The sequence below is a fragment of the Bos javanicus genome, chromosome 12 (genome assembly GCF_032452875.1).
Source record: "Bos javanicus breed banteng chromosome 12, ARS-OSU_banteng_1.0, whole genome shotgun sequence".
NCBI classification, from domain to species: Eukaryota; Metazoa; Chordata; class Mammalia; order Artiodactyla; family Bovidae; genus Bos; species Bos javanicus.
In genome coordinates, this window is record NC_083879.1 from 3,501,709 (window position 1) to 3,526,709 (window position 25,001).

Genomic DNA, 25,001 nt, shown 5'->3' on the forward strand with positions numbered 1-25,001 from the left:
AAATAGGATGTGAAAAAAATTTTAACATCATTAGACTTATGAAAATTGAATCCACAGAGAGTCGACATACATATTTACTAGAAACACTAAATTTTAAAAAGCTGAAATGACTATATATTAACAAATATTTATAGCAATTGGAACTCTAACACATTGTAAATAGGTGTGTAAAATGATACAACTAATTTGGAAAATCATTTGGCAGTATATTTTAAAGCTATAATTGCATTCAGTGTGAAGTGTTAGTTGCTCAGTCCTGTTCAACTCTTTGCAACTCTATGGACTGTAGCCTGCTAGGCTCCTCTGTCCATGGAATTCTCCAGGCAAAAATGCAGGAGTGGGCTGCCATTCCTTTCTCCAGGGGTTCTTTCCGACCCATGGATAAAAGTCAGCTCTTCCCCACTGTAGGCAGATTCACAGATTCTTTACTGTCGGAAGCACCAGGGAAGCCCTTTTCACTCCTAAGTATGTATCCAAGAGAAATAAAAGCAAACATCGAAAAAAGTCTTATATACGAATACCTATGAAAAGAAAGTGAAAATGTTAGTTGCTTAGTAGTGTCTGACTCTTTGTGACCCAATGCCCTGTAGCCTGCCAGGCTCCTCTGTCCATGAGATTTCCCAGGGGAAAATACTGGTGTGGGTTGCCATGCCCTCCCTTCACCAGGGGATCTTTCCAAGCCAGGGATCGAACTCAGGTCTTCTGTATTGCAGGCAGATTATTTATTGACTGTGCCACAGAATATCTATAAGATAAAAGATATGTATAGCAGGTTTAAATAACTGAGAAAAGAAGAGAAGCAAAAGGTAAAGGAGACAGGGAAAGATATACCCATCAAAAAGTCCCCCAAAATAGCAAGGAGAGATATTTTACCTCTTAAGTGAACAATGCAAAGAAATAGATGAAAACAATAAAATGGGAAAGACTAGAGATCTCCTCAAGAAAATTAGAGATATCAATGGAACAATTCATGCAAAGATAGTCACAATAAAGGACAGTGTGGTAAGGACCTAAAGATACAGAAGAGATTAAGAAGAGGTGGCAAGAATACACAGAAGAACTGTACTTAATATATTTAATGACCTGGATAACCACAATGGTGTGATCACTCACCTAGAGCCAGACATCCTGGAGTGTGAAGTCAAGCTGGCCTTAGGAAGCATCACTACGAAAAAAGATAGTTGGAAGTAATGGAATTCCAACTGAGCCATTTCAAATCCTAAAAGATGGTGATGTTAAACTGCTGTACTCAATATGCCAGCAAAGTTGGAAAACTCAGCAGTGTTCACAGGACAGGAAAATATTAGGTTTAATTCCAATCCCAAAGAAGGGCAAAGCCAAAGACTGTTCAAACTACTGTACAACTGCACTCTTTTCACATGCTAACAAGGTAATCCTTAAAATCCTTCAAGCTAGGCTTCAACAGTAATGGAACTGAGAACTTTCAAATGTACAGGCTGAGTTTAGAAAAGGCAGAGAAAGCAGAGATCAAATTGCCAACATCTGTTGGATCATAGAAAAAGCAAGAGAATTCCAGAAAAAAAAATCTACTTCTGTTTTATCAACTGCACTAAAGACTTTACAATAAAGGACAGAAATGGTATGAACCTAACAGAAGCAGAAGATATTAAGAAGAGGTGGCAAGAATACACAGAAGAACTGTACAAAAAAGATCTTCATGACCAAGATAATCACGATGGTGTGATCACTCACCTTCCTGGAATGTGAAGTCAAGTGGGCCTTAAAAAGCATCACTATAAACAAAGCTAGAGGAGGTGATGGAATTCCAGTTAAGCTCTTTCAAATCCTGAAAGACGATGCTGTGAAAGTGCTGCATTCAATATGCCAGCAAATTTGGAAAACTCAGAGGTGGCCACAGGACTGAAAAAGGTCAGTTTTCATTCCAATCCCAAAGAAAGACAATGCCAAAGAATGCTCAAACTACGGCACAATTGTACTCATCTCACATGCTAGAAAAGTAATGCTCAAAATTCTCCAAGCCAGGCTTCAGCAATATGTGAACCGTGAACTTCCAGATGTTCAAGCTGGTTTTAGGAAAGGCAGAGGTACCAGAGATCAAATTGCCAACATCTGCTGGATCATCGAAAGAGCAAGAGAGTTCCAGAAAAACATATATTTCTGCTTTATTGACTATGCCAAAGCCTTTGATTGTGTGGATCACAATCAACTGTGGAAAATTCTTCAAGAGATGGGGATATCAGACCACCTGACCTGCCTCTTGAGAAACCTGTATGCAGGTCAGGAAACAACAATTAGAACTGGACATGGAATAACAGGCTGGTTCCAAATAGGAAAAAGAATATGTCAAGGCTGTTGTCACTCTGCTTCAGTTCAGTTCAGTCGCTCAGTCATGTCTGACTCTTTGCGACCCCATGAATCGCAGCACGCCAGGCCTCCCTGTCCATCACCAACTCCCGGAATTCACTCAGACTCACGTCCATCGAGTCAGTGATGCCATCCAGCCATCTCATCCTCTGTCGTCCCCTTCTCCTCCTGCCCCCAATCCCTCCCAGCATCACAGTCTTTTCCAATGAGTCAACTCTTCACATGAGGTGGCCAAAGTACTGGACTTTCAGCTTTAGCATCATTTCTTCCAAAGAAATCCTAGGGCTGATCTCCTTCAGAATGGCCTGGTTGGATCTCCTTGCAGTCCAAGGGACTCTCAAGAGTCTTCTCCAACACCATAGTTCAAAAGCATCAATTCTTCGGTGCTCAGCCTTCTTCACAGTCCAACTCTCACATCCATACATGACCACAGGAAAAACCATAGCCTTGACTAGACGGACCTTTGTTGGCAAAGTAATGTCTCTGCTTTTGAATATTCTATCTAGGTTGGTCATAACTTTCCTTCCAAGGAGTAAGCATCTTTTAATTTCATGGCTGCAGTCACCATCTGCAGTGATTTTGGAGCCCCTAAAAATAAAGTCTGCCACTGTTTCCACTGTTTCCCCATCTATTTCCCATGAAGTGATGGGACCAGATGCCATGATCTTCATTTTCTGAATGTTGAGCTTTAAGCCAACTTTTTCATTCTCCACTTTCACTTTCATCAAGAGGCTTTTTAGTTCCTCTTCACTTTCTGCCATAAGGGTGGTGTCATCTGCATATCTGAGGTTATTGATATTTCTCCTGGCAATCTTGATTCCAGCATGTGCTTCTTCCAGTCCAGCGTTTCTCATGATGTACCCTGCATATAAGTCAAATAAGCAGGGTGACAATATACAGCCTTGAGGTACTCCTTTTCCTATTTGGAACCAGTCTGTTGTTCCATGTGCAGTTCTAACTGTTGCTTCCTGACCTGCATACAGATTTCTCAAGAGGCAGGTCAGATGGTCTGGTATTCCCATCTCTTTCAGAATTTTCCACGGTTTATAGTGATCCACACAGTCAAAGGCTTTGGCATAGTCAATAAAGCAGAAATAGATGTTTTTCTGGAACTCTCTTGCTTTTTCCATGACCCAGCAGATGTTGGCAATTTGATCTCTGGTTCCTCTTTCTTTTCTAAAACCAGCTTGAAAATCAGGAAGTTCACGGTTCACGTATTGCTTATTTAACTTATATGCAAGGTACATCATGAGAAATGCTGGGGTGGAGGAAGCACAAGCTGGAATCAAGATTGCCGGGAGAAATATCAATACCACCCTTATGGCAGAAAGTGAAGAGGAACTAAAAAGCCTCTTGATGAAAGTGAAAGAGGAGAGTGAAAAAGTTGGCTTAAAGCTCAACATTCAGAAAACTAAGATCATGGCATCTGGTCCCACCACTTCATGGCAAATAGATGGGGAAACTGTGGAAACAGTGACAGACTTTTTTTGAGCTCCAAAATCACTGCAGATGGTGATTGAAGCCATGAAATTAAAAGACGCTTACTCCTTGGAAGGAAAGTTATGACCAACCTAGATAGTATATTAAAACTCAGAGACATTACTATGTCAACAAAGGTCCGTCCAGTCAAAGCTATGATTTTTCCAGTAGTCATGTATGGATGTAAGAGTTGGACTATAAAGAAAGCTGATCACTGAAGAATTGATTATTTTGACCTGTGGTGATGGAGAAAACTCTTTAGAGTGCCTTGGACTGCAAAGAGATCCAACCAGTCCATTCTGAAGGAGATCAGCCCTGGGATTTCTTTGGAAGGAATGATGCTAAAGCTGAAACTCCAATACTTTGGCTTCCTGATGCAAAGAGCTGACTCAATTGAAAAGACCCTGATGCTGGGAAAGATTGAGGGCAGGAGCAGAAGGGGACGACAGAGGATGAAATGGTTGTATGGCATCACTGACTCAATGGACATGAGTTTAGGTGAACTCCGGGAGTTGGTGATAGATAGGGAGGCCTGGCATGCTGTGGTTCACGGGGTCGCAGAGTTGGACATGGATGAGCGACTGAACTGAACTGATGTGGATCCCAGCAAGCTGTGGGAAATTCTTCAAGAGATGGGAATACCAGACCACCTTACCTGCCTTCTGAAATACTTCCATGCAGGTCAAGAAACAGCAGTTAGAATCAGACATGGAACAATGGACTGGTTCAAAATTGGAAAAGTAGTATGTCAAGGCTATATATTGTCACCCGATTGTTTAACTTATATGCAGAGTACATTATTTGAACTACTGGGCTGGATAAATCAAAAGCTGGATTCAATATTCTCAAGAGAAATATCAATAACTTCGGATATGCAGATGACACCACCCTAATGGCAAAAAGGAAAGAGGAACTGAAGAGCTTGTTAATGAAGGTGAAAGGGGAGAGTAAAAAATCTGGGTTAAACTCAACATTCAAAAAATGAAGATCATAGTATCCAGTCCCATCATTTTATGGCAAATAAGTGGGGGAAAAGTGTAAAGAGCAACAAACTTTATATCCTTGGGTTTCAAAATCACTGTGGATAATGACTGCAACCATGAAATTAAAAGAGGCTTGCTCTTAGGAAGAAAGCTATGGCAACTTAAACAGCATGCTAAAAAGCAGAAACAACATTGTGCTGACAGAGGTCCATCTAGTCAAACCATGATTTTTCCAGTAATCATGTGCTGATGTGAAAGTTGGACCATAAAGAAGTCTGAGCACTGAAGACTTTTTAACTGTGGTGTTGAGGAGACTCTTGAGAATCCCTTGGACTGCAAGGAGATCAAACCAGTCAATCCTAAAGGAAATAAACCCTGAATGTTCATTGGAAGGACTGATGCTAAAGCTGAAGCTCCAATATGTTGGCCACATGATTGCAAGGAGTGGACTCATTGGAAACGACCCTGATGCTGGGAAAGACTGAACACAGAATAAGAGGGTGACACAGGATGAGATCATTAGATGGCATCATCAACTCAATGGCCATGAATTTGAGCAAACTCCTGGAGATAGTAAGGACAGGGAAGCGTGGCATGCATCAAAGAGTTGGACACGACTGAGCAACTGAACAGCAGCAACAACAAACTAGAAATAGCCCAAATTTTCATCAACAACTTAGTGGCTAATATTTTGAATTTATTTGAATGTTGAATTTATTCAAATAGTTGAGTTTCTTTACAATAAAATGCTCCTTAGCAATAACATGAAAGAACAACTTGTACATGTAAAAACATGGGTTGTTTTGAAAACTGAATGAAAGAATTCGGTTATAAAAGTACTTATTCATATATTTTAGAGCACTTTTATCACAGGTGAATTTGAGATATATATTAGAACAGTGGTTGCCCCTAGAGGTGACAGATTTAGGGAGGATTGAGTGGCAAGAGGGATGCAGGAATTTTCTGAGATGATAGAAGTATTAATACTTCTTATTATAATAGACTTGTGGGTCACAAAAGTGAGTGTATCCATTTGTCAAACATTTATTGCTTATATCCTTTACTGTGTGACTACTACATATGAATTTAACATAGAAGTACCTTTTGGATTGCTCCGTTCCTTCTCACTTCATGGTTTCAGATAAATTTTGCAGTTATACATCTGTAGCTGTATGAAGTCTGTAGGCTAAATGAGCTATTTTATTTATTTATTTTTACTAATTTTTTAAACAATATAAAAAGTCATTTAATAATGATTTACTTAAAGTCTTAGGCAAGTCTAATAGATACACAAATTCTACTAACACACCTAATTACAAGATAGCAAGTAGCTGACTTACAACACAAATTCAGATGGCAATGTCCTAGAGACCCAGCATAGGCTCAAAGAAAGTAGCTTTAGACTTCTGCAAAATGATCAGAACCTAGTAGATGGCAGTAGGAAATATGCACTCACCTGTATGGTCACCCAACAAGGACTGCAAAACTGCCGAGGATCACAGTTCTGGCCTTTTCATTTCAGATCACTTTAGCAACTTTTACTTGTAGGTTCTGCTTCAACAAATGCTGCCATCCTGTTCTTTGGTACAGCCTCAAAGGAACAGTCTCTCAAAAGAATCTGAGAAGTTTGCTAGAGAGGAGAAAAGAGAAAGAAACAGAAAAAAGAATCTTGTTAATAAGTAAATAAATAAATGAAGCCTACAATAAAAGAAAAAATCAAACCAGAAGTCGAGATTGATGTGAGTCAGTAATGGCTGTCACATACCACCATCCAACCATTACATAGCAATGTGGGCAAGCATATCTCATGCCGGACCGCTATTGAGACAGCAGTTTTGCCCAGTCTTCAGCCTCCAAGTGTTTCCATTATAGTTCCCTATTTTTAGGAGCTAATAGCTAGGCTACAATAATTTGCTTCAGGCTGGCATACCAGGTCTCAGTCAGGGAGCACATTTAGAATAATAGAAGATTGCCTGTTTCAGATGTTTTTATTGTGTGTGTGTTTGTCTATGTGTGTGTGTGGTGTGTGTTCATATAGCCTAAAAATATTGGCTGTTGCAAAAATTACTTTTGATAACTGATTGCTCTCTTATGAGATACAGTGTTCCTTGCCTACCCCAAATACTAGAAAAAAGATCAAGTTGCTGAAAAGATGTCTTTTTAGACAAGAAATGTGTTAATTCATATTCATTTCCATTAGTTCCAGTACCTAGTGGGTGTTTAATAAGTGTTCACTGTCAAGAGCAAAAACAACAATTCTATTTATTAAACATGGCATTGTCTTCACCAGTCTTCTATAAATATGCTTCTGGGAATGTGATTTATTCTAAAAAGAATAAGCTAAAATAACTGTAATATTCTAAACAATGTTTATGGCACATCAAGCATCTGTTGAATGTTAATCTCAGGAAATAGAATTTCACGAGTTTCACGGAGTTGCAGTTTGTTTTAAGGGATCTTCTTTTAGGAGAAGTGAGTTACTTGCTTACACTTTTAAAAAGATATTTTATTGAGCGCTGGTTATTTCGGGAAGCCCACGTCATGCAGCAGACTGCTTCGCAGTCAAACGCTGATCCTATGTGAAACCGGTTGTGGAACCCCATGGGTAAGTGTGTGATGGCTGAAGGGGAAATCCTTAGACTCAGTTCCTCCTGATGGTTTACGGAGGGGGAATGGTGCATGGTGGTTAGAGAAAGGAGGCCCACTGACAGAAGGAGAATCCAAGCCATACAGCAATATCTGCTTTAAGTCAACCATTAGTGAAGCTGAGCCACTCAGTCGTGTCCGACTCTTTGCGACCCCATGGACTGTAGCCTCCCAGGCTCCTCTGTCCATGGGATTTTCCAGGCAAGGGTGCTGGAGTGGGTTGCCATTTCTTTCTTCAGGGGATCTTCCTAACCCAGGGATTGAACCTGGGTCTCCCACATTGCAGGCAGATGCTTTACCATTTGAGCCATCAGGGAAGCTTCAACCACTGGTTGCACATTATCCTTAAACTTAGCAAAAATTATATATTGTAGGTAAAATGTCCCCTACATAGCAGAGGAATCTGAACTCCAGACAGATAAATAACTTGCCCAGAATCAAACATCTAGTAAAGGAGTATTACTTTGCTGTCAAAGGAAAACATGAAGAATTGGTAATATATATAAGAAATTATGACCCTTTTATACAATCCATTTTCAGAGAAATAAATTTTAGAGAATATTTTTCTTGGGTTTTCCTGGTGGCTCAGTGGTAAAGAATCTGCCTGCCAGTGCAGGAGACATGGGTTTTATCCCTGGTCCGGAAAGATCCCACATGCCGCATGGCCACTAAGCCTGTGTGCCACAGCTATTGAGCCAGTGCTCTGGAGCCTAGGAGCTGCAACTGCTGAGCCCATGTAACTCAACTTCTGAAGCCCCACACCCTAGAGCCTGCGCTCTATGACAAGAGAAGCCACCACAATGAGCAGGTCAGGCACTTCAACTAGAGAGCAGCCCCCGCTCGCTGCTGCTAGAGAAAACTCACACGCACCAAGGAAGAACCAGCACAGTTAAAAACAAAATAAAGAAATAACGTAAAAACAAGAAATTATTTCTCTCAAGAATTGAGCCACAACACTGGAGAGCGATTAAAGCCTATCTTCAGCTTTCCTTGTGGCTCAGCTGGTAAAGAATCCACCAGCAATGTGGGAGACCTGGGTTCGATCCCTGGGTTGGGAAGATCCCCTGGGGAAGTGAAAGGCTACCCACTCCAGTATTCTTGCCTGGAGAACTCCATGGACTGTTGCAAAGAGTCGGACATGACTGGCTGGGTGACCTTCACTTCCTACTTCCTTCCTTCTGCTAAAACCTATTTTTCATTCATCTAAAGTCCAAAGATGTTTTAGAGACTTTATTTCTTTCGCTCAGGACATGAATGCATGAATGTTGTTAAATCTAACTGATGCGCTTCGGTTCTAATCTTGCCTTTTCGGTACTGTTGGACACAGTTGGTCAGTCTCTTCTTGAAACACATTTTCACTTGGCTGCGATGATGCAGTACTACACCTCCGGTCTTCCTCTTAATTCCTTCTCAGTTTCTCGGCATTTGCTCCTCCACCTCTTCCATGTTAGAATTTTCTCAGAAAATTCTTCCTTTTCTATTTCTCTTCTCGCCTGCCAATTCTATCCTTTGTCCCTCAGAGCTTAGCCTTTCTGACTCCTGTCAGCTCCCCTTACATGTTAAGCTCTTTCCTGAGGCCTTTCCCATCTGCGTGGAGTTCTTTTTCTCTTCCTCTTTGCATGGTTCAGAATTCACCATCAGTTACATGGACATATGGTATGTGATGACCTAGTCATTTTCTTCTTTCTTTCTTTCTTTTTTTCTTTAAACCTTTTTTCCCCCTTTTATCTGTTAACGTGGCCAATTACATTGCTTTTCTAAAGTTAAACTAACCTTGCTTTCAGGTACAACCAACTTAATTAAGATGAATTATCCTGTTTTAGCCAATTCCTGGTTTCAATTTGTCAACAGACTTAATGATTTTTGCACCTATGTTCAAAATGAGTTTGTACTATGTTTTTCTCTCATACTTTCCTCAGAAAGTTTTGGTATCAAGGAAATACCAGCCTGATGCAATTAATTAAAGTTTATCCTATTTTTTCTGTTCTCTGGAAGTGTGGAGGGTTGAAATTAACTTCTCCTTGAACTTGTTAGTAAGGTCATTTGGACCGGGAGTGTGTTTTGAAGAAAGTTTTGTTATTGGGTTCAGTTTCTTAATCTTCATCTCAGTTGTTTGTCTCTTCTGGAAAATTTGTAAGAATTTCTAGGAATTTTCAAGGAAGTTTTTACTGAATTCCAAATTTATTGGAATAAATTTGTTTGTTATCTTTTTAATATCTGTAGGATCTTATTTATGCCCTTTCCCTAATTTTATTCCTGACTAAATTGTCCCTTCTTTATTGTTTCTTTGTCAGTCATCTCATATGTATATTTAAATTTTTAATTTCTATTAAAATGCATTTCCTTTCACACACTGTACTTTTTGAAGATCGATATGTCATATTTTCATTTTCAGTAAGTTCAGTGTATTTCCTTATTTCTCTTGATTTCCTTTTATAACGTCTAAACATATAAAGATTTTCTATTTATGTTTTAATTATTCATAGTTGTCAAAGAACATATACCTTATGACTACTACCATGTTTACTGGCTTTATGGCATGAAATAATTTTCAATTTTTATAATCATTATACTTTTCTTAGAAGAATTTAAGGACAGTATAGGGTTCTCTTAGATCCATTGAGTCAACTTTTTTCTATATATCTTGAGTTTATATATGTGCTGTCCCCAAATGACTGTTTTGGCTCTTTCTGCTTGTAGTTTTGTTTTGTAATGACCTTGTACATTTTGAGATCATAATATTGATCATATACTTATTTTAAATTCCTAGTTTTCTAGGTGATTTTTAAATTGTTATTAGTTTCTTTACTTTAATTTAGTATTTGATACATTTGCCATGTATCTAATTCTTTATCTTTTTGATTTCTTAAATTTATTGTTTTTTGCAGTGAATATTGGGTTTCCCAGGTGGCGCTAGTGGTAAAGAACCCACCTGCTGATCCTGGAGGCAAAAGAGATGCAGATTGGGTCTCTGGATTAGGAAGCTCCCCTGGAGAAGAAAATGGCAATCCACTCCAGTATTCTTGTCTGGAAAATTCCATGGACAGAGGAGCCTGGCAGGCTGCATTCTATGGGGCTGCTGAGAGTTGGACACAATTGAGCGCATGTGTGCGCAGTCAATATTTATGTAGAGAGGCTTATAATTTTACCTCTTTATTTGTTCTTCATATCCTCTTGTACCTCAACTTTGTTTTATAACAGCAGTTTTGTTCTGCCTGATGAAAATGCCTTTGTTGCTCTCCTTTAGACCCTTTCTTTACTGAAAGAATAGAACTTTTTGGTGACCATCAGGGATTGCCAATAACTTCTTCATATTTCAGGAATCAAGCTAAAGGAATCAAAACCAAACAAAAAAAATGTGCATGATCATTGTCACATCAGGGGTTAGGGATAGAGCAATGGACAATAAATCCAGGAAACTTTAAAATAATAAATGAAAAAGTCAAGATGATAAATGTAAGCCCTATAGTTGTCATAACTGCTATAAAAGATAAAATAAACTGTGAGAAAGAATAAAGTGAGAGGGATCTGAATTCAGGTTGAGGAGCTCAGAGGAGCCATAGTCTCTAAGTGTGTCCGTGCTAAGTCCCTTCAATCGTGTCTGACTCTGTGCAACCTTATGGACTGTACCCCCAGGCTCCTCTGTCCATGGGATTCTCCAGGCGAGAATACTGGAGTGGGTTGCCAGGTCCTCCTCCAGGGGATCTTCCACACCAAGGGATAGAACCGTCCTCTCATATGTCTCTTGCATTGGCAGACACATTCTTTACCACTAGTGCCACCTGGGAAGCCCTAGTCCCTAAGAGTAGAGGATAAATTACAGTATTCTAGATAGAGGATAGAGTTTAGCCTCAGTGTATTTGCTGGATGGCTATTTGCTTTGGGAGAGACAGAAAGCTTGTGCGGTGAAATATATGGAGTAAAGAAGAAAGTGAAATTTGATAAGATAGGGGATCAAAAAGGAATCCATAGGTCTTGGCAATGAGTTTGCCTTTTAGTTGTAATGTTTTGGAATCAGTTGGAGGAATGAAGTAGGTTGACAAGAAGTTCATTATATTTTGTAAAAGATTATTTTTGCTATTGAGCAGAGTAGGAACTGGTAGATGATGGACTTGAAAGTGTCTTATGAGCAGTGATGTGTTTGCACAAATTGGTGGGAATAGAAATAAAGATAATTGTACCGATTTTAAACATACTTTGGAGTTAGACTGGACAGAATTTATTAATGTTAATGCATCCTATTTTATTAACTTTTTTTCTAGGGCACTGAAGTAAAATGTGATAGTATTTATTAATTGAGCCAGGGAAAATGTACAGTAAATGAGAAATTTGATATTTCAATTTTGGATGGGTTAAGCTTGGGATGTTTGTGAAATGTTAAGGTTAAGATGTCAAGTGAGCATGTGGATATAGACACCTGGATTTCAGTGAAGCCATGGGCTGCACTTAAAAATTTAGGTGTCATCAGCATTAAGGGTTTTTAAAGCTCTGAAAATGGGTGAAATCACTTCACGGGAAAGAAGGATGAGAGAAAAGAGCTAGGACTGAGACCTGAGGAATTTTAATGTCTAAATGTTGGATGCAGAAGGCAGACGGCCCAGGGAGGTCAAAGGCCAGATAGTTTCAAAGAGAAGTATAGGTTTTTCCCATATCACAGAAGTGTTTACTTATTTTATTTTGCAGAAGGGAAAATGGACCTCCTTCTTTGTTAACTAGCTTAGCTTCAAATCGGATAACAATGTCTACTATGATCTTTGGCTTTCTGAAATCTGTGCTCAAATGACCAGGCTATTGGCCTGAATGGAGACATTTAGGCCATTAAGACTTTTTGGAGGCCCAAAAGATGACTTTTGGACTCCACATCAAGACAAAATAGGTCATCCAAGTTTGAAATAAGTAATAAAGCAGTAATCAAAGTCTATTCTGAAAATGCTTGAAAAAGAGCTGAAACTTTTCTTTTTCAGTTTCTCTTTGTTAAAATCAGCAGGAAAATCACTCTGAATTACATGGTGTTAAAAGGAAAAGATAAATTTCCTTCAGATTTCTTCATGGCCTCATTGATCTCAGTTAGATAAACTTTGGTGATGGCTATCTTTGAATGAATATTGTCAGGAATACCATAGGTTTTGGCTGACACCTAAACTGCTTGAAGGCTGATTACATTTAAGTTGTGAGCATCTCCTATTAAGCTTTTATAAAATGTCACCAATGATCAGAAATGCCAGTGCTTAGGAGAAAAAATGTCTATTGTTGGTCAGAGCTTTAATTAAAAACTATACTTTGTTTTCAATCCAATTTTGGAAAGAATATAGGAGCAAAAGCAAGATGTAAATTTTACAATGCCTTGGCAATGTAGCCAATTCTCAGATGAACAAAGAAGCTTATATGCAGAAAATCTTGTAGGAATAAAGCATGTAAAATAAATAAAAAGCTTCCAGTGTTTAATTCCAATCTTCTCTACAGCAACTGGAGCTGCTGATAAGACACCTACTCGGAGTAATGATGCATAATGTGAAAATGCAATAACCCAGACCTCATAAGTACAGACGAATGCCATCTTTTTAAAGGAAATGGTTGCAAATGTGAAGTGCAGTGTGCTGAGCCATTTTCAGAAGTATTTTCATAAACATGGCAAAATGCCAAGGTTTGGTTTTTCCAATCATGATAGGAAGAGCAAGGAATATAACTATTATTGGGGCATCCGGTATTTGTCCACATTGTATCATATAAATATTTCCGTGCTGTCGATTCATTATTGGTAGCAGTTTTAATGGGAATATAAATATTATAAAGTGTGTTTACTACAGATAAATCATAGGGGTGCTGAAGTAATTTGCAGTACTAAAGCTCATTTTGGATAATTACAGAGCCCCTGAAGAATGTGTTTTGTATCACAAAAAAGTGGATTGTTAATAAGTAACTGTTTGGGTTGGTGACATTCTGGAAAGGGTAGAGGGTGATCCTGTTTGGGACTAGTTTAGGAATGCATGAGAACATTAGTGAGAAAAAAAAATACATTTTTTGATCAGAAAGAGAGGAAAACCACAGTAGTGTCATTTCCGTTGTTGGGCTAGCCTCATTCAGTCACATTTCATGCAGATGACTTTCTGTAACTACAGAAATAACATAAGAAATGATTAGTTAAGATTATGCTGGCAGTAAAGATACTAATATTTTATTGCACACTGAATTCTAGCTTTCATTTTATGCAGAGGTAAATTAGACTGCAATGTTGTTTATCCTTGTTTTATGAAGGCTATTTTCATCACAGTATTAAAGGTTATTATTGGTTTACCTCCTGCTTCCTCTTTTATTGGAATAAGGTGATTTTCAGCTTCTTTTTTTCCCCCTGAAAACCATAAGACACAGTAAACTTTAAACATGATGAATTAACAAAGAGAATTAAATAATTGTGTCCTGGGCTTTGGAAGGTCATATTGTAATGAGATTAAAATTTCTTGCCTTCAGGTATTACTCATTTGTAAACTAGCCTGGCTTGGTCTTCTTGTAAATAGTCTGCTGATTAGATTAATTTCATATGAAATATAAATTCCTTTCCTTTCTGACAAGCTGGTCAGAATTTGGCAATTTGGCGATTGTTTAAGAAAAAAATGCAGCATAGAAGGAAAAAAATTCTTCAACAAAGTGAAATGAGCATAAAATTAGATTTTAGCTGAGATTGAGGTACCTACACTGCTATTTAAAAGGGAGTTCAGCAGCCATTGAGTGAGTGTTGTGTTTAGGTTTGGGAACGGAGGAGCAGCTGGATTAGGAGAAGGCAATGACACCCCACTCCAGTACTCTTGCCTGGAAAATCCCATGGGTGCAGGAGCCTGGTAGGCTGCAGTCCATGGGGTCTCGAAGAGTCGGACACGACTGAGCGACTTCACTTTCACGCACTGGAGAAGGAAATGGCAACCCACTCCAGTGTTCTTGCCTGGAGAATCCCAGGGACGGCGGAGCCTGGTGGACTGAAGTCTATGGGGTCGCACAGAGTTGGACACGACTGAAGCGACTTAGCAGCAGCAGCAGCTGGATTGAGAGAAACAATGGGCTGCTCTCCTCCGGGTGCGCCTCCCATGGCTGCCTGCCTTCTGGACCAATCCTCTGCCTTGCTGTGCTGTGTGGTTTGGCTTTCAGGGGTCCATGCATGTGTGCACCCACACGTGTGCACAGGGGCAAACAGACCAAATAGAGTTTCCAATGAAGAGTGCTACTTGAGTAAATTTGTTATTTATGGTACTTGCTTCAAAGTGTTAGCTTTCTCTCAATATCAGTCTTTCCTCAGGGAAAGAATTCAATCAGTTTTCCCTGGCAAAAATAGTCACATCTTTTACTGGTAACATTTCCTGGTTTTTCTGACTTTGGTTGAAATTTAGGAAGCCTGGGATAATCCAGATATAATAACAGATATTTGGGTTCTTCCACTTATCTCATTCAAATTTGGCTTATCTAAAAAGGCTTCAAAGCTCTTGATAGCATCTGATGTACAGATTTCATTTCACAACACTCCTCTGCCATTCATTTTACAGAGTGAACGTTAGGAAGAATGCTAATTTTCTTAAGAAAAGAGGCTCTGAGGGCTTAGCCTTTTCACACCTGTTTCAATTTTCTTCCGATTCAAATATGATAGCCTTTGCCTTTAAAGTGGTTTCAAATGTCAACTTGGGGGTAGTGAAATGTTGAGAACTGAACTTTTATGTTTCATTAGTGTGTAGATGAATGCTAGCCAACCTGGTTGGAAAAATAGTTCCTTAAAAGTAAATCAGATTTCTCCACTGGTTATCATGAGAAATTGAAGTTGCCTTCCCTTAAGACATATAAAGAAACTGAGACTGTATTGAAAACTTTGGATAGGGATAGAGGATGTCAACATTATATGCCAGATGTTGTGGTAAAATAACATGGTTGGAAATTTTGTAAATTACTTTTGTTACTGAACAGAACAGGAATCCACTCCCCCATCATGCAGCAAAATCAAACTATAGACACAACTTGGTGAAGAAAACTACAACTTTTATTTGCAGGGCATTGAGTGGAGAAGGCAATGGCACCCCACTCCAGTACTCTTGCCTGGAAAATCCCATGGACGGAGGAGCCTGGTAGGCTGCAGTCCATGGGGTCACTAAGAGTCGGACATGACTGAGCGACTTCACTTTCACTTTTCACTTTCCTGCATTGGAGAAGGAAATGGCAACCCGCTCCAGTGTTCTTGCCTGGAGAATCCCAGGGACGGGGGAGCCTGGTGGCCTGCCGTCTATGGGGTCGCACAGAGTTGGACACGATTGAAGTGACTTAGCAGAGCAAGAAGATCGGGCACCTCATGCTCAAAAGATTCAAACTCCCTGGTGGCTTTCAGGGGAGGGATTTGGAGTGAGGTGACTGTTGCAGTTCATGGACCTTCTGATTGTTTGATGGTGAAGCAACAGGGTAATATTTTGGGATCTTAATCATTAAGCCTCTGGTTTCAACCAGTCTGGGGTCTACTGCTTGTGATCAGCTTATCTTCACTGTTTTCCACCTGCTCTGCAGGAACAACTCAAAGCTGTGAGTCAGATGTCCAGATAAATCCCCTGAGGAGCGACTAGGACTCTGTATTCTCACTGAACTATTCAGACTAACTTGCTTCACTGCTTTTTCTTTGTTTCTGCAATTCCATCACTTTTCTAATTAGTAACAGTTTCAGTCTGCTTTTTGGAGCTCAGGGAAGGCCTGGGAGACTAAAGCCCTTTTCTATAGACAAGGAACTGAGACAAAGATGGATTTTTGTACCTGGTGGGGTCCCCCTTTTCTTGATATTCCCCAATCCTGGGGGTGACAAGGATGGGACAAGAAAGTGAATAAAATATTGACTAGAGAAGTTTATCTAAACTCAGCAGGGAAACTTGGTTTTAGGGGGACTTGGTTTCTCTTTATCCACTCCTTTTTTTTTTTTTTTTAGTGCTTTTCCTACTCTACTACTACTACTAAGTCACTTCAGTCCTGTCCGACTCTGTGCGACCCCATAGATGGCAGCCCACCAGGCTCCCCTGTCCCTGGGATTCTCCAGGCAAGAACACTGGAGTGGGTTGCCATTTCCTTCTCCAATGCAGGAAAGTGAAAAGTGAAAGTGAAGTCGCTCAGTCATGTCTGACTCTTAGCGACCCCATGGACTGCAGCCTACCAGGCTCCTCTGCCCATGGGATTTTCCAGGCAAGAGTACTGGAGTGGGGTGCATTGCCTTCTCTGTTTTCCTACTCTAGGAATAAATAAATTTTCTAAATCCAGAGAATTTCTATGATGCTTAAGTACTCATCACATGCATATGAATGAAATCAAGGATAGTTTTCTTACATATTCTCCAACATCCAAGTGGTTCATTGTTGTGTTCATTATAAATCATTACATAGCTAAACTTGGAGGCACTTACACATCTTCAATACAAATTCAAGGATAAATCTGTGGCCTCTTGTAGCAGGATACAGTTAGTGCAAGAGCCATATCAAAGTCCTCATATGGAAGCCTCTGTATTGCAGGTTAGCGAGGAGAGTGTCGTCACTTGCTGGGAGGGTGGTGCATCCGAAACTCGTGGGGACAGAGGCTCCTGTGCTTGAGACCTTTCCAGACTTTATCTTATGTAACTCTTTATCTAGCTGTTCATTCATTTCTTTTAATATCCTTTGTAATAAACCAGTAATTTATTCTATTCTGCCTAAGAAAAGAGATCAGGAAATGAGACAATGAAGTAGCAAATGTCAGAGTTGTCTAAGGTAGACAGGGAGTGGGAAAGATTTCCCAGATGCAAATGCAGAGCTGAGAAGTAGCCTGGCTTCTCTAGACAAGATTCCTGGAGGAGAAGCAACTAGTATGTATCCATGATGAAAACCATGGAGCAAGGAGACAGGGAACTTGATGATGTTTTTCAACAGTGATGGTGATGCCAAAATCCTTAGCTTCTGTGCATCGGTGCTGAATTGAATCTTGGAGACAGAGTTTTGGGGGAAGTAAAGAACAATAGCTTTATTGCTTTGACAGGAAAAGGGGGACACAGTGGGCCTCTGCCCTTGAAAAATTTGTGTCCTAATCTGGGCGGATTAAGTGGAAATTTTTATAGCAATAGTTCAATGGTGGGGTCACTGACAAGATTAGACTGTGTGTACTTGCCTGTATTCCTCTAATCTGGTGTCAGGTAATCTTGATGAACTTCTCATGTTCCTTTAATCTGTCCTTAGGTGGTCTCTGGAATGAAGGATGCTGACAACTTCTGCATTTTGAGATTTAATTCTATAAAGAGCTTAAAAGCATGTTATGAGTGTCCCTTGAGGCAAAACCAGGAAACTGACCCAAGAATGCATTATTGTTTCCTGACTATCCCTCCCTTGTCTTCACATCCTTTTCCTTCCCAGATTAGCAACAATTTGAAATATGTCCATTGGAGCTCAGAGAAGGTGATGGGAGCTGTAGCCTGTTGCCTACAAGAAACGGGGAACACGGAAAGGCTTCCATGTCCAGCAACTCCACAGGGGCCTGTTTGATTTCAGAGACAGTCATGGATGTTTTTCCTCAGAATTTCTTGTTAAACAAAATATATCCGCTTTCTATTTAACCCACTGGAGTAGAATTTTCCATTACAGTGACTCTAATCCAAACAGACAATACTGGTTAATTAATATGTATCAACACCTATTAAGTAGTAATAGTGTGGTTCCAAGCACGTTATATAAATATTAACTCCTCAAATCCTCACAATGACCTCATGAGACAAGCCAAAAGTTCTCAAAGTGTGGTCCCTGGACCAGTAGCATCAGCATTATCCAGAAACGTGTTAGAAATGGAAAATCTGGGGCCTCAGCTCAAACCTTCAGGATCAGCTACTCTGGAGTTGGGGACTGAGCAGTCTACTTTTTTTTTTTTTATAAGAGCTACAGGTCATTCTGGTGTATACTACTGTTTGGCAAACACTGAGACAGAGTGTTTCTACTATCTCAATTTCAAATAAATTGACTGGACTGAATTTAAGTCACTTGTCCAAGTCACTCAATCAGCAAGACTGACTCCTAAGTCTGCATCTGCAACCACTACTTTAAACTCCTGCTGTCCATCCCGTGCTAAGAACTTCTGTGCTAGAGAAGTGGTTTTCAAAATTTGAAAGCATTCTCTTTTGAAAAAATTGTGTACCTCCTTGTACATTTTTAAGTCGACATCTAACAATTTCACATGACAAGGTTAAACAATTGTAAATAATCTGATTTTCAGTGTATTTTAAATTATGACATTTTAAAATGCATTCTGTCAGTTTTCTGAACATATCCAGTGGAATCTAAATAACAGAGTGATTTAAATCTACTATCATCCATTAAAAATAAACACACAAACTGTTCTCTAAAGTTAAAAAACTATCCTTACAATATTTCAGCCCCATCTACCTGTCCAAAGAAGGATCACAATGAATCACAGATGAGATATGGGATACCGGTATAGACAGAGTTTTTATTGTCAGTTGTTCATTATGTCATTTGGACATGTCATTTTACCTCTGTGAAACTCAATATTCTCATCTATAAAAGATCATATTAATACTTTACATGAGTTGTAAAGATCAAATAAAATGTAAAATATTCAGCACAGTCTCTGCTATTTAATAGATGTTTTGTTTCCCAAATGTGTATACTAATTTATATATTATGTATATATGTATATATAAATTAACTTCTTCATTGACTTGGTTGCTTTCTTTACCTCCTTCTCTTCTTTTCCAAATCTGTACTACTATATCATGGGTTTTGCCTTATCTGACCTTGGAGGAAGGCTTCCCTGATATCTCGGTTGGTAAAGAATCCACCTGCAATGCAGGAGACCCCAGTTCGAATCCTGGTTTGGGAAGATTCGCAGGAGAAGGGATGGGGTCTTGGAGGAAACCTTCTTTTGCTTGACCTCTCTGTGTTCATTGTTCATGAGTGGTATTAGACTCTGCTGGTGTTGGAGCTGGTTGGAGTACCTGCTAAGTTAGGAAGAAAGGCAGGTCCACCTGGCTTTACACCCTACACCTCTCATCATGTCTGTTTTCTCCTGTCACTGCTACATGAAACCCAGATACTTTCTACTCAGAGGGCTCCAGAGGTGGTGTAAGGGTGAGTGGTCAGCGGGGGACCAGCACTCAGGAACAGCCAACCATGTGCCTTGATCTCCATTATTTTATTTAATCCTCACAATAGCTCTAAGAGTGGGATATTCTATTGCCCATTATAATTCAAATACTATAAATATTTCATCCTGGTTTATGCAGCTGACAACATCAGAACTGGATTTAAGATGCAGATTTTCTGATTTAAAGTTTAAGAACTATCACGTGGAGGTTGGTCTCAGGGAGTAACGGCTTCAAAACCAAGGCACGTGTCCTTGAGGGGAATGAGCTCTGAGGAGAGCCCCAGATGTAAAGATGTTAATCAGTTGTGAAACTCCTGGCTTTACTTCTGTCTCCTCTGTTCCCACTGGGTTTGTTGCCTAATTTATCCCATAGAGTCTATGACTTTCCATCAAATTGGTCTTCTCAAGCATCTGGTCCTACGCTTCTGATTCTTTTTTTGCCTTAATGATCATGTTTTTTCATCTTGCTCACCAATTTTTGGATTTCAAACACTTACTTAAGGTTTAATTTTGCCTTAACTCAGTGGTCTCAGACTCTGTACTCCACATGGTGGAGTTGGGTGATGTAAGCTCTATGAATCCTACTTTAGGATGAGCTTTTTGAAAATAAATTCAAAGAGTTCCTAAGCTATTCCTTGAATTATGCACATTAAAATGTATTTATATTAATAATACAATATTTAATTGTCCCTTCATTAATGGGGTTTCCCTGGTGGCTCAGCTGGTAAAGAATCTGCCTGAAATGCAGGAGACCCAGGTCAATCCCTGGATTGGGAAGATCCCCTGGAGAAGGGAATGGACACCAACTCCAGTATTCTTGCCTAGAGAATTCCATAGTCGGAGGAGCCTGGCTGGCTACAGTTTATGGGGTCACAAAAAGTCAAACATGACTGAGCAACTAACCCTTTTTTTCTTTCACTATTAATGATAAGCTAAGTACAAGTGGTTAACTGAGTTATGAATATTAAACACTCTTTCTTAAATTAACTGTGGCTAGTTTACTTGACTTTGCTTAGTTCTTAGCTATTGTTTGCATATCCACACCCTCAAGATTATATAATTGTAATAGTCATTATGCTCTGTGGTTAAGATTTGCATGCGTTCTGAATATCGTTCTTCATTTTCAGGTCACCTTGTTGATTAAGTCTAGTGTAGTCTGAAGAATTATTCCTAGAGTGAAGCTTTTTGTGCTATAGAAAAAAACTTTTGTCCAAGCTTCTAAAATATCCTTTTATACTGGAGTACTTTAATGAAAAATTTTTTTTTCATTCAGACCTTCCTCTCCTGTAATTGCTTTCTGAATGACTTCAACAACTTACTCTTTTAAAAATCGAGTTTCTTTAGAACCATAAGTGGCATTATCTTCTAAGATGTAGCTTTTACGGCCCGGTATCTGCTGACTGATGGGAGACAAGGAGAATGTGGCATCTGCAAGAGACTAACCTATAGTTTCAGCTGCAGATACAGGAGGAAGGGAATTTGGACCTAAGAGCTGGAAACCATGCCCTGCAGAGCAGCAACGATTTGGGATGTTGTGCTCTTGAAAACTTATATGTGGACCAAATCCCCTAGGACTTTATGGAAAGGAACCAAATAGGAAGTGGTATCATCTTAAGTCTGGAGTCTAGGGTCAGAGTTCAGAGAAGAAATGGTAGCAGTGAAACTCTCTTCTTTGTAGGACTGAAATCTATGAAATACCCACTAAACAAAGCAAACATTAAGGCTGAGTTTTAGGAATATAGCTCAGTTCTCAGAATGGGGCCAAATTCTACAATGTCAGGAAAAATACAACTGCTTTCAAAAATCCCTTTTACTTGAAGCCTGAATAGATCCAGAGATACGTGTTCATGCAGAAGTTAGCCATGGTGGGTGGAGGCATGTGGAATACAGGAATCAAGGCTTGACCTAGCCAGCATTTTAAATTCAGAGTGTAGTTAACTATAAGTTCAACTAGTCCATGGATGATTATAAGCAAAAACATTTCCTTACTACAGCTAGGTACAGATACTCCTGGTGTTCCGCCTAGACCGCTGGACTGCCCAGGGCCACTTCCGTATGTTTTGCTCCTTCTTTAGAGCTTTCAAACTTCAGCTGCAGGAATCACTTAGCCAGAGGCCAAGGCAAACTCTGTGGTGTAATGTATGCTCCAGAGCTCCCAGCAGACTCTGGATAAGCTGGGGGTTCATTTAAAAACCACATTGTTTGACTTCATCTCTAGCTCCCTCTCTGTATCTCCTGGAAGAAATTCTTTAATGAATCACTTGCAAGTGAATCTTTTTCTTTTGCACCTCTTCTGGGGAAACTGAGCTAAGATAACCCATGCTTCTGATATTTTGAGAAACAATAAACAAATATGCTCATAGGAACACAATACTAGGTAATGGAGAGTATTCATTGCAGTTTTGAGAATGTAAGAGCAAAATGAAATTTAAATGCATCAATGACTTGTTTTATAGCTCTGCAACTAATCTTTGTTGTTTTTCCAGTCCTTTTTCCATGATGGGACTGTCGCTGAAATACGTCAATCTAAATCCCAATCTTACAGTCATTATCACAGATTAGTGTTCAACTTGATGTTTGGTGATGTGCACTACAGCAGCTTACAAATAGCCTGCAGTCTTTCAAGAAAACTTTTTTTAATATATAAAAGGAACCAAGAAATGTTAGCTTCTTGCTATTGTGTACTTACCTTTGTATTTGATAATCCTTCCATATTATGACACTGTTGTTGCTGGCTTATTATTGAAAATTTAATAGTATTTAATTAAAATCTGGAAATGTGCTTTCAATTATATTACCCTAAAAAGTGAAAAAAAAAAAGGGGGGGGTAATCCTTACCATTTGCATTATTCTGGAAACTGTTAAACACTTAATCTTCTTGCATAGTGGTTCTGTGCTTTTAAAAGGATTATATTATTAATTGTTTAATTATTCATTATGCTGCATTTTGCCATTCAGTACAAAAGCTTTTTTTAAATTAATTTAATGTTTTATCCTTCTTAGCCGTCATTCTTTGTACTGGGCTTTCTGTTCTTTCATGATAGGATGTCACAGCAAAGAATCAAGAGGATGGCTTGTTGAAAACTAAGCCTGTAGCTCTACAAATAGATCTTTTGCCAGAGCAATGACTCAACACACCACCCGGCAAGTGAGTCTCACGGAGCTCCAGAGACAGCAGTTAGAAATGTATCACCAGCGAGAGCATCATTAATCATAATTGTGGGAGTCACAGTCAGTTTCTTGACCTCACTGAGACAGGCAGGGAGGTCAGTGCCTCAAGCAGTTCATCCTTCAGGCAAGGAAAACTTTTGGGATGATTTCCCTTTTTGTTATGGCTGGCATTTTTATTTAATCCAGTCATTTCCCCCACAGTCTGGGCAGAAGTACAACAGCTTCTAGCAGGCACAATCTGGCCCATTTTCTTTTTCTCTCTGCCAAAAGTAACCTTGGCAATTGATGGCTTAGGAAGAGCTACCACACCCTTTTTCTTCAGCTGTGTTTTCTCTCCTTTCCTCTGCTCTCTTTTTTCCTCTATGTTTCTTCGTGGGTCTAAAGATCAGGAGGGAAGAAAGAGTCATCGCAAAGTAATCTGGAGCGAGCAGCCCTAGCCATTTCTCTGTGCTGATTGTAGAAGTTTGCAAGCTACCTTCCCATGTGTAATGGTGCCACGTGCCTCTCCCCAGTGGTCAGGTTGGCCACCGGTTGCTGGGAGGGACCTGGGGCTCACATGAGACCCTGTTGCAGCCAGTGACTCTCACCCTAGGCACCATGGAGGACTCTTCATAAAAGAAAAATGCATAGAAAGAAAAGAACTCAAGGACCTTGGTTTTATTACAGAGTCAACATTAAGACATGAAGACATTTGATTTTACACAACATGATGTTTTAACAAAAGAAAAATGTTATATCAGTGAAAAGAATTATTTCAGTTAATATGAAAAATTATTTTATAATTTTTAAAAAAGTTTATTTTGTATTGAGGTATAGGAAAATTCTGAAAGAGATGGGAATACCAGACCACCTGACCTGCCTCTTGAGAAACCTATATGCAGGTCAGGAAGAAACAGTTAGAACTGGACATGGAACAACAGACTGGTTCCAAATAGGAAAAGGAGTACATCAAGGCTGTATATTGTCACCCTGCTTATTTAACTTATATGCAGATTACATCATGAGAAATGCTGGGCTGGAGGAAATACAAGCTGGAATCAATATTGCTGGGAGAAATAACAATAACCTCAGATATGCAGATGACTCCACCCTTATGGCAGAAAGTGAAGAGGAACTAAAAAGCCTCTTGATGAAAGTGAAAGAGGAGAGTGAAAAAGTTGGCTTAAAGCTCAACATTCAGAAAACGAAGATCATGGCATCTGGTCCCATCAATTCATGGCAGATAGATGGGGAAAGAGTGGAAACAGTGTTAGACTTTATTTTTTTGGACTCCAAAATCACTGCAGATGGTGATTGCAGCCATGAAATTAAAAGATGCTTACTCCTTGGAAGGAAAGTTATGACCAACCTAGAGAGCATATTGAAAAGCAGAGATATTACTTTGCCAACAAAGGTCCGTCTAGTCAAGGTTATGGTTTTTCTAGTGGTCGTGTATGGATGTGAGAGTTGGACTGTGAAGAAAGCTGAGTGCTGAAGAATTGATGCTTTTGAACTGTGGTGTTGGAGAAGACTCTTGAGAGTCCCTTGGACTGCAAGGAGATCCAACCAGTCCATCCTAAAGGAGATCAGCCCTGGGTGTTGATTGGAGGGACTGATGCTGAAGCTGAAACTCCAATACTTTGGCCACCTCATGTGAAGCGTTGACTCATTGGAAAAGACCCTGATGCTGGGAGGGATTGGGGGCAGGAGGAGAAGGGGACGACAGAGGATGAGATGGCTGGATGGCGTCACCAACTCAATGGACATGAGTTTGAGTGAACTCCGGGAGTTGGTGATGGACAGGGAGGCCTGGTGTGCTGAGATTCATGGGGTCACAAAGAGTCAGACACGACTGAGTGACTGAACTGAACTGAACTGATAGTCAATCAACAATGCTGTGATAGACTCAGGTGAACAGTGAAGGGACTCAGCCATACATATACATGTATCCATTCTCCTATAAGGGCTTCCCTGGTGGCTCAAACAGTAAAGAATCTGCCTGCAGTGCAGGAGTCCTGAGTTTGACCTCTGGGTTGGGAAGATCCCCTGGAGAAGGGAAGGCAACCCACTTCAGTATTCTTGCCTGGAGAATTCCATGAACAGAGGAGCCTGGCGGGCTGGAGTTTTTGGGATTGCAGAGTCAGACACAACTGAGTCACTGAAACACACACACACAAACACACCCTCCTCCAAATTCCCCTGGCATCCAGGCTGCCACATAAAATTCAACTGAGTTCCATGTGCTATATCAGTTCAGTTCAGTCGCTCAGT